Source organism: Triticum aestivum, chromosome 1D, assembly GCF_018294505.1.
Source record: "Triticum aestivum cultivar Chinese Spring chromosome 1D, IWGSC CS RefSeq v2.1, whole genome shotgun sequence".
Taxonomy (NCBI): domain Eukaryota; kingdom Viridiplantae; phylum Streptophyta; class Magnoliopsida; order Poales; family Poaceae; genus Triticum; species Triticum aestivum.
The window spans coordinates 31718201-31727746 of record NC_057796.1 but is presented as its reverse complement, the minus strand read 5'-3'; positions in this window follow the sequence as shown (position 1 = coordinate 31727746).

The following is a 9546-nucleotide window of genomic DNA, read 5'->3' as shown; positions in this document are numbered from 1 at the left end:
GCCATCGGCATGCTACCTCTACATCTACCTTCGGGATTAGTTTTAGACTTGAATAATTGTTATTGCCAGCGTTGAGCATGAACATTATATCTGGATCTTGTTTGATGCGAGACGGTTATTCATTTAAATCAGGGAATAATGGTTGTTCTATTTATATGAGTAATATCTTTTATGGTCATGCACCCTTGATGAGTGGTCTATTTTTTTTGAATCTCGATCGTAGTGATACACATGTTCATAATATTGAAGCCAAAAGATGCAAAGTTAGTAATGACAGTGCAACTTATTTGTGGCACTGCCGTTCAGGTCATATTGGTGTAAAGCGCATGAAGAAACTCCATGCTGATGGGCTCTTGGAATCACTTGATTATGAATCACTTGGTGCTTGCGAACCATGCCTCATGGGCAAGATTACTAAGACTCCGTTCTCCGGAAGAATGGAGCGAGCAACTGACTTATTGGAAATAATACATACTGATGTATGCGGTCCGATGAGTGTTGAGGCTCGCGGTGGGTATCGTTATTTTCTAACCTTCACAGATGAGGGTATATCTACTCGATGAAACTTAAGTCTGAAACATTTCAAAAGTTAAAGGAATTTCAGAGTGAAGTGGAAAATCATCGTAACAAGAAAAATAAAGTTTCTACGATCTGATCGACGAGGTGAATATTTGAGTTATGAGTTTGGTCTTCATTTGAAACAATGTGGAATAGTTTCACAACTCACACCACCTGGAACACCACATCATAATGGCGTGTCCGAACGTCGTGACCGTACTTTATTAGATATGGTGCGATCTATGATATCTCTTACCGATTTACCACTATCGTTTTGGGGTTATGCTTTAGAGACGGCTGCATTCATGTTAAATAAGGCACCATCTAAATCCTTTAAGACGACACCATATGAACTGTGGTTTGGCAAGAAACCTAAGATGTCATTTCTTAAAGTTTGGGGCTGCGATGCTTATGTGAAAAAGCTTCAACCTGATAAGCTTGAACCCAAATCGGAGAAGTGCGTCTTCATAGGTTACCCAAAGGAGACTGTTGGGTACACCTTCTATCACAGATCCGAAGGCAAGATATGCTAAGAATGGATCCTTTCTAGAGAAGGAGTTTCTCTCGAAAGAAGTGAGCGGGTGGAAAGTAGAACTTGATGAGGTAATTGTACCTTCTCCCGAAATGGAAAGTATTTCATCATAGAAATTAGTTCCAATGATTCCTACACCAATCAGTGAGGAAGCTAATGATAAGGATCATGAAACTTCAGATCAAGTTACTACCGAACCTCGTAGGTCAACCATAGTAAGGTCCGCATCAGAGTGGTACAGTAATCCTGTTCTGGAGGTCATGTTACTTGACCATGACGAACCTACGAACTATGAGGAAGCGGTGATGAGCCCAGATTCTGTGAAATGGCTTGAGGCCATGAAATCTGAGATGGGATCCATGTATGAGAACAAAATATGGACTTTGGTTGACTTGCCCGATGACCGGCAAGCCATAGAGAATAAATGGATCTTCAAGAAGAAGACTGACGCTGACGGTAATGTTACTATCTACAAAGCTCGACTTGTTGCGAAAGGTTTTCGACAAGTTCAAGGAGTTGACTACGATGAGACCTTCTCACCCGTAGCGATGCTTAAGTCTGTCCGAATCATGTTAGCAATTGCCGCATTTTATGATTATGAAATTTGGCAAATGGATGTCAAAACTGCATTCCTTAATGGATTTCTTAAAGAAGAGTTGTATATGATGCAACCAAAAGGTTTTGTCAATCCTAAAGGTGCTAACAAAGTGTGCAAGCTCTAGCGATCCATTTATGGACTGGTGCAAGCCTGTCGGAGTTGGAATATACGCTTTGATAGTGTGATCAAAGCATATGGTTTTATACAGACTTTTGGAGAAGCCTGTATTTACAAGAAAGTGAGTGGGAGCTCTGTAGCATTTCTAATATTATATGTAGATGATATATTGTTGATTGGAAATGATACGGAATTTCTGGATAGCATAAAAGGATACTTGAATAAGAATTTTTCAATGAAAGACCTCGGTGAAGCTGCTTATATATTGGGCATCAAGATCTATAGAGATAGATCAAGACGCTTAATTGGACTTTTGCAAAGCACATACCTTGAAAATGTTTTGAAGAAGTTCAAAATGGATCAGTCAAATAAAGGGTTCTTGCCTGTGTTACAAGGTGTGAAGTTGAGTCAGACTGAATGCCCGACCACCGCAGAAGATAGAGAGAAAATGAAAGTGATTCCCTATGCCTCAACCATAGGTTCTATCATGAATGCAATGTTGTGTACCAGACCTGATGTGTGCCTTGCTACAAGTTTAGCAGGGAGGTATCAAAGTAATCCAGGAGTGGATCACTGGACAGCGGTCAAGAACATCCTAAAATACCTGAAAAGGACTAAGGATATGTTTCTCATTTATGGAGGTGACAAAGAGCTGGTCATAAATGGTTATGTCGATGCAAGCTTTGACACTGATCCGGATGACTCTAAGTCACAAACCGGCTACGTATTTATATTGAATGGTGGAGCTGTCAGTTGGTGCAGTTCCAAGCAAAGCGTCGTGGCGGGATCTACGTGTGAAGCGGAGTACATAGCCGCTTCAGAAGCAGCAAATGAAGGAGTCTGGATGAAGGAGTTCATATCCGATCTAGGTGTAATACCTAGTGCATCGGGTCCAATGAAAATATTTTGTGACAATACTGGAGCAATTGCCTTGGCGAAGGAATCCATATCTCACAAGAGAACCAAGCACATCAAGAGACACTTCAGTTCCATCCGCGATCTGGTCAAGGAGGGAAACATAGAAGTTTGCAAAATACATATGGATCTGAATATTGCACACCCATTGACTAAGCCTCTTCCACGAGCAAAACATGATCAGCACCGAAACTCCATGGGTGTTAGAATCATTATTGTGTAATCCAGATTATTGACTCTAGTGCAAGTGGGAGACTGAAGGAAATATGCCCTAGAGGCAATAATAAAGTTATTATTTATTTCCTTGTATCATGATAAATGTTTATTATTCATGCTAGAATTGTATTAACCAGAAACTTAGTACATGTGTGAATACATAAACAAAACAGAGTGTCCCTAGTATGCCTCTACTTGACTAGCTTATTTATCAAAGATGGTTATGTTTCCTGACCATAGACATGTGTTGTCATTTCATGAACGGGATCACATCATTAGGAGAATGATGTGATGGACAAGACCCATCCGTTAGCTAGCATAATGATCATTTAGTTTTATTGCTACTGCTTTCTTCATGACTTATACATGTTCCTCTGACTATGAGATTATGCAACTACCGAATACCGGAGGAACACTTAGTGTGCTATCAAATGTCACAACATAACAGAGTGATTATAAAGATTCTCTACAGGTGTCTCTGAACGTGTTTGTTGAGTTGGCATACATCGAGATTAGGATTTGTCACTCCGAGTATTAGAGAGGTATCTCTGGGCCCTCTCGGTAATGCACATCACTATAAGCCTTGCAAGCAATGTGACTAATGAGTTAGTTGCGGGATGATGCTTTACAGAATGAGTAAAGAGACTTTCCTGTAACGAGATTGAACTAGGAATGATGATACCGACGATCGAATCTTGGGCAAGTAACATACCGATGACAAAGGGAACGACGTATGTTCTTATGCGGTTTGACCGATAAAGATCTTCGTAGAATATGTGGGAGCCAATATGAGCATCCAGGTACCGCTATTGGTTATTAACCGGAGATGAGTCTCGGTCATGTCTACATAGTTCTCGAACCCGTAGGGTCCGCACGCTTAACGTTCGATGACGATTTGTATTATGAGTTATGTGATTTGATGACCAAAGTTTGTTCGGAGTCCCGGATGTGATCACGGACATGACGAGGAGTCTCTAAATGGTCGAGAGGTAAAGATTGATATATTGGATGAAGGTATTCGGACACCGGAAAGGTTTCGGGACGTTTCAGATATTTATCGGGGAACCGAGGGGTTACCGGAACCCCCCCGGGGATGTTATGGGCCCTAATGGGCCATAAGGGAGTAGGAGAGGGAAGGACACAAGGTGGCGCCCCCCATGGGCAGTCTGATTTGGACTAGGGGGAGGGGGCGCGGCCCCCTTCCTTTCCCTCTCCCTCTCCTTCCCCCTTACCCTTCTTGGAATAGGAAAGGGGGGGCCGAATCCTACTTGGACCGGGAGTCCAAGTAGGACTCCCGTCCTTGGGACGGCCTCCTCTCCTCCCTCCTTTATATACGTGGGAGGGGGGCACCCCAAAGACACACCAAGTCTTCTCTTAGCCGTGTGCGGTGCCCCCCTCCACAGTTACACACCCCGGTCATATCGTTGTAGTGCTTAGGCGAAGCCCTGGGCCGGTAACTTCCTCATCACCGTTACCACGCCGTCGTGCTGACGAAACTCTCCCTCGTCCTCCATTGGATCAAGAGCTCGAGGGATGTCATCGTGCTGAACGTGTGCTGAACACAGAGGTGCCATACGTTCGGCACTTGGATCGGTTGGATCGTGAAGACGTTCGACTACATCAACCACATTACTAAACGCTTCCGCTTTCGGTCTATGAGGGTACGTAGACTCACTCTCCCCGCTCGTTGCCATGCTTCTCCTTGATAGATCTTGCGTGATCGTAGGAAAATTTTGAAATACTATGTTCCCCAACATCTAGTTGGGCCAGGATTCAGGCCCGCAGAAGGCCCAGCAGGTCCACATGCATAACAATGTGAGATTAGGCCCGTAGGCCTGCAGTCTAGAGGAGTTCGAGAGAGATAGCGGGGCAGAGCTTCTAAACCACACTCGACGCGTCTTAGCTAGCGAGGTGGGACTAAACATCCCACCGCACCGCGGCTGTACCAGGCCCAGGCCATTGGTCCTTGTTGGTGCCACGGACCGGGACCAATGCCCACCTTTGGTCCCGGTTCGTGGCACCAACCGGGACCAATGCCCCCCTTTAGTCCCGGTTGGTGCCACCAACCGGGACCAAAGGTCTCTGTTTCCTGCCCTTTGGGCTGCTGAAAACTGACCTTTGGTCCCGGTTCGTGGCACCAACAGGGACTAAAGGGGGCCATTGGTCCCGGTTTGTGCCATGAACCGGGACCAAAGCTTCATGTATATAAGAAACACTTGTGAAAATTTTGGTTTTCATTTCGCAGTCCCCCCCGACGAAGCCGACCTCCTAGACGCCGTCAGGCTGCCCCGACGCCGTCGCCTTCGCCCGTGCCCGTGCCCCGCCCCAAGCCCACGCCGACGTCGTCTGCCGCCCACGCCGTCGCTGTCCACCGCCCCCGAGCGCACCCGGCCGCGCCCCTATGCCCCAGCCTGCCCCCACCATCGCCGTCATCGCCGGCTCCCTCGCGCGCCGCCCCTGCCATCGCCCTCGCCCATCGCTGTCGTCGCCGGTTCCCTCGCGTGCCGCCCCCACCGTCGCCCTCGCCGGCTGCCCCATATGTGAGCCGCCGCCCCGGCTCTGTTCTGAGCATTTTTTTCATATGTGTTTTTTTGTTCATATAATGTGTATTAATTTTTTTGCTCATAGCATTGTTTTGTTCATATATATATATATATATGTGGTAGCTATATGATGAATGGATGTAGCTTTGCATTTTTTTGTTCATATATGTATTAATTTTTTTATTTAGGTTGTTAGTAGATATCGATTTTAGGTTAGTGCATTTTAGTATAGTAGATTTTAGGTTAGTGGAGAGGAAAAAGGAAAATAAGGAAAAAGAAGAAAAGAGGAAGAATGAAGAAGAAGAAAAAGAAGGAGAGAAAAAAGGAAAATAAGAAGAGGAAGAAGGAGGAGAAGAAGGAGAAGAAGAGGAGAGGAAGAAGAGGAGAAAAAAATAAGAAGAGGAAGAAGAAGAAAAAAAAAGAGAAGAAGAAGAGGGAATAGAGGAGAAGAAGAAATCCGAGCGGTCGAGGGTCTTCTCTATTCCTTCTTATTCTCCTCTTTTTTTCTTCTTCTTACTCTTCTTATTTTTTATAGGGAATGAGGGTATTGAGGATCGCCGAGCGGTCGAGGGTCGGGAACTAGGGTAGAGGGTTGAGGGTCACCGAGGGGTCCAGGTTCGAGGATCGCCGAGGGGTCAAGGGTCAAGGGTCGTCAAGGGGTCGAGGGTCGAGATTTATCAAGAATGCCCCCATTATGGATGTGCACAAGTTGATCCAATTATTTTCTGATCTCATCTATATATATATATTCTTCTATATGTCATGTTATCTGTCAAAGTATTGAAGAAATCCATGGCTTCATCATTTGCCAGAAGTAACAGGCGTATGATGCTATGAAGCTCTTCAAAGTTGTTTTGGAATGGAGTTCCTGATAGAATAATTCGCTTTTCGTATGAATTTCAGCAAAGGCCTTCCAAATAGCGATATTCACAAGGCTCTTGCTGAACTTTGTACCAAAAAGCGAATTATTCTATCGGGAACTCCGTTCCAAAACAACTTTGAAGAGCTTCGTACCATTATGCGCCTGTCATTTCCTGCTAATGATGAAGTAATGATTTTCTTGAATCCTTTGACACTAGACAACATGACATATAGAAGGGTAGATGAGATCAGGAAAAATATGGACCATTTTCTGCACATCCATAATGGAGCCATTTTGTTAAATCCCTGCTTGTTTGACATTCATGAGAGAGGTAGTCCAGACGTCGGACATTCTTGAGAGAACTCCGATAACTCTTCAACATGAGGGGGGACATTGAAGCAACTCCCTCTCGCCCGACCAAAATAAGGAAAAAGAAGATAAGAGGAAGAAGGAAGAAGGAAGAAGAAGAAAAAGAAGCATACATAATCTTTGCAATGATTTTATAGCATTTTGTCTTTTTCATAGCATTTTGTGTGATTTTCTTTTGAGCAACATGCCTACTTAATTATGTTTCAGCCATGTCCAGTAAATTCCACGAAGTCCATGGCGCCCTAGAAGAGGCCGTCTGCAAGAGCTTTTTGCCGTGCTCAAGAGCGATGGGAGGAGACTGTCAGCAATTTCTGCAAGGGAGATGCAGAGAAAAGGGTGGACGTAGAGAAGATCTGCAATAGGTTTCCCAGCTTGCAGATGTGCGTCGACCATGCTAGGGGCCTCATCGCCGTGGCTACGGATGATGAGAGAAGACAATGTTCCCCGACTACCGTGGAATTCCTGCTGTCGCTGTTTTCCTTTGGGCTATGAATGAAGCAGAGAACTCACCAGATCCGCGTCAGCGTGCTAGGTGGTATGAGTACCGCTCCCGCCGTCGCGCCCCTCCAGCTCTAGTGGAAGGTCTCGTCGGCGCCGTGGTGGCTGTACCAGCTGAAGTGGAGCAGGTGATTGTCCACTCTGACAGCGAGGGAGAGAGCATGAAGATGAGGAGGAGGAGGAGGGGGATGAGGAGGAGGAGGATGAGGAGGAGGAGGAAGAGTCCAGTGAGGGGGAGGAGGATCCAGCTGCGGATGTGGTGGTGGAGGACGACAGCGAGCAGGAGAAGATGGTGGTGGAGGTGGAGGTGGAGGACGACAGCAAGGGGGAGGGGGAGGTGGCGCAACAGCTACAACTGCCTGCCAACGACGACATGTACATGGTGGCGCTGGGGATCCCGCAGATCGGCGATAGTAGGATGCCAATCGAGGCAGAGACCTACGTCCGCGTCGGCATTCGCCACTCTGACCGCATCAAGAAGATGAAGGAGATGCAGAAATGAAGAAATGCAGAGTGTCAGTTAGTTAAGTGTCAGTGTTTAAATTGAGTATGCTTTTGCAGACAATGTTTAAGTTAAGTTATGTACCGAAGAACTGCATGTGATGTACTGAAGCAATGCTTGCCTTTTGCAGTCTGTTAAGTTAAGTCAGATGGTTGCCTCTTGCTGTTATGCAATGAGATGTTTAAGCAGAAATATTTTCCTCTCTGTTGCATTCCACAAAATTATAGTAGCAGAAGAGAGGACACTTCTCTCTATATGTATAGTAGCTAGTGTCGACCAAGCACGGAGATAAGAGAGGTCACTTCTCTCTATTAGCTAGCTAACACAGTATATGAAACCCCTAATTAAATTAACTCTCCAAAACCCCCAAACCCCCCCCCCCTTAAAAAAAACCCCAGCTCCTGAGCTATTGACGTGTGGATGCTCTTTGGTCCCGGTTGGTGTTACCAACCGGGAATAAAGGCCCTCCTTCCTGGGCTCGCCGCAGCGGCCACGTGGAGCCACACCTGTCCTGGTTCGTAAGAGAACCAGGACTAAAGGTCATGGGCTTTAGTACCGACCCTTTAGTCCGGTTCCAGAACCTTGACAAATGGGCCTCTGGAACCGGGACAAATGGGCCTTTTTCTACTAGTGCAAATTCACATGACTACTTATGACAAGACTTCTCCCATGCCCTCAAAAAGAATGCAAGAAGAATGACACATGCACACACTGTTTAGATGAGACTGACAGTATATATTTGGACAAATGCAAGAAGAATGTGTACCTTGGACGTCGATTTCTCCCGACCAAGCATGCCTTAAGAAAGAAAGGCATGCATTTCAAAGGTGAGGCAGATCACCGGAAGAAGCCCATCCTTCGTACTAGTGATGACATACTTGATATGGTCAAGGATTTACATGTAATATTTGGAAAGGGTACTGGCGGACAATCTGTTCCGAATGATGCCGAGGGACGCATACCCATGTGGAGGAAGAAATCTATATTTTGGGACCTACGCTAATGGAAAGACCTAGAGGTCCGCTCTGCAATCAACATGATGCATGTGACGAAGAATCTTTGCGTGGACCTGCTAGGCTTCTTGGCCATGTATGGGAAGACCAAGGATATACCGGAGGCATGGGAGGATCAGCAACGTATGCACAAAAAAAACGACATGCATCCAAAGCAGTATCAAGGTCCTGCCAGCTACGCTCTTACCAAAGAAGAGAAGGAAATCTTGTTTGAATGTCTGCTCAGTATGAAGGTGTCGTCTGGCCTCTCGTCCAATATAAAGGGAATAATAAATATCCTAAGAAAAAGTTCCAGAACCTAAGAGCATCTCCAGCCGCCCCCCCGAGACGCCCCCCACGTCCGCCTCGCCCACGACTCGCACCGGCCCCACGCACCGCTGCGCCCCCGGCCGGCTCTGCCTCGCCTGGCCGCCTCGCGGGCTCCCTCAGCCGGCCGCCAGCCGGTCTCCCGCGCCACCCCGTCGGCCTCTCGAGCTCCCTATCGGGTGGCCACGCCTCCAGCCGCCTCCCTGCACCCTCCCGCTGGCCTCCCGAGCCCATGCCGGGTCGCCGCGCCTTCAGGTCGCCGGGTCGCCGTCCGGCCTCCTCCGCTCCGCCTCGCCTCGAGCTCGCCACCGGCCTTGCTCCGCCCCGGCCAGCTCCGCCCCCTCCTTCTCCTCCTCCTCTCCGTCCTCGTCGGCGGCGGTCACAGAGGGCGCGCGCGGGCGTGGCCACGGGCGCGAGCAGCAGGGCGCGGGCGCGGCCAGGCCACGGGCGTGAGCAGCAGCGGCCAGGCGCGAGCAGCAGGGCGCGGGTGGCGAGCAGCGGCGGCCAGCGGAGGCGA